This window comes from Elephantulus edwardii, unplaced genomic scaffold (assembly GCF_000299155.1).
Source record: "Elephantulus edwardii isolate Elephantulus edwardi_28Jun2011 unplaced genomic scaffold, EleEdw1.0 scaffold00541, whole genome shotgun sequence".
Taxonomy (NCBI): domain Eukaryota; kingdom Metazoa; phylum Chordata; class Mammalia; order Macroscelidea; family Macroscelididae; genus Elephantulus; species Elephantulus edwardii.
This window is the reverse complement of record NW_006400291.1, coordinates 305,397-307,173: the sequence shown is the minus strand read 5'-3', so window position 1 is coordinate 307,173 and position 1,777 is coordinate 305,397.

Genomic DNA, 1,777 nt, shown 5'->3' with positions numbered 1-1,777 from the left:
CCCCCTACCCCCAAATATAATCTACTCTGCAACCCTCATTGCATACTCCTACGATAAAAATAATGCCCTAAAATATAATACTTTTAGAGTATTCTCTCCCCCATAGACTTCAATGCCATAAACATATTTCATCCAGTTGGAACTGGGCCTGGGGTCTCAGCAGAGATTCCATGGCTCCCTAGAACCTAGCATCTTCCACAGCCCCACCCACATTTCCCAGGAGGGACTTGGTGGCCAGGACGGGATATTGCACCTTACCCCTTCTAACTTGTGTGTGTGGCCTGGTCCTGAATCACCCCTGTGCCCTCCCTCACCCCTGTGTGCTGGATCTTGAGTTGCAGAAACAAGGGGGATAGAGAAGATGGAGAGATTAATTGCATTAAAGTGTCACATTCTTCAGTCTTGGATTTGGGTCCTTGAAACCAGATCTCCCAGCTCTGTGCACAGTTGGTATTTAATGAGTGTTGGTGGGAAGGAGGATCAGGAATCCCAAGACTATAGATGTCCAGGGATTGCACCAGGAATCAGCAGGAGGGGAGTGGGGCCCACTCTGGGGACAGGTGGTCCTGAGCAGGCAGATCTGGGCTTATGTCCTGGCTCTGAAACTATGCCATCTTAAGCACTTCACTGCCAAAAAACTGCCATCAAGTTGGTTCTGAGTCTGAAACTCTCCCTTGGGTTTATGAAGGAGCTCTGCTTGGCCTAGTGGTAGTGCTTCCAATCCAAAGGCATGTGGTTTGAATCCATCAGCTGCTCTGTGCAAGGAGAATGGGCAACCTCATCCCATGCAATATATAATCTCTAAAAATCTGCTTAAGGGTCAGCAATGAGTCAGTTCTGTTCCAGAAACACAACACATAACAACAACACTGGGTTTATGAGTCTGTAAATCACAAGAAACCTTTTTAAGGAGAAAGATGAGCACTCTTCCCTGTGCAATTAAACTGCATCTGAAAACCTGCAGGTTGGCTGTGACTCAACAGTACACAACTACACAAATCACACCAGAAGGCTGTCATACTTCTTCCCGGAGCCTCTATATGATCAATACAGAGCAGCTTGTTACTTGCTAAGCCACCAGATCTTCCTGAACATGCTGTCGAGTAGGAACCAGCCCATAGCTGAACCCCCATCCTTCTCCTCTGGAACAGCTGGTGGATTTGAACTGAATGTCTTCGAGTCTACAGAGCATCTTCTTGCCATGAAGCCACCAGAGCTTCAGGAACATCTTACTTAGGTCCCCTAAACCTCAGTTTTTCCATTTGTGAAATGAACACAACCATAGGCTCCTAAAGGGTTGTATGACACTATGTGGAAAGCGCTTGGAAAGAACCTTGCCCAGCAGGTGCGAGGTGTTGCTATTTGTTAGTGGCAGAGCTCGCCAGGGTAGGTGCAAGGGAGGACGGAGATGACCTCTCCTTAAAGGCGGAAAGAAAGCCCTTTATGGTTGTGGTCTGCTGAGTTTCAGGGAGTGCCTATTCTTATTTGCATCATACAAATCAGAGACCAACGTGCAGCGAGAGATTAGGATAGGCAGTGCACAAGACATCATCACTGGTGCCAGCACATTCACAAGCATGCATCCTCGAATGGAGCACTATCTCCTCTTTTTGGCTTGTTCCAGAGATTTTTTTATATTTGATAATTCATCTGTTGATCTGTGCATTTTAAGAAAGCACTAGGGCGACGCAGCGCGAGGGCGACGCAGCGCGAGGGCGACGCAGCACAAGGGCGAGGCCACCAGCCGGGGGAACGCCGTCCACAGACGGGGAACACC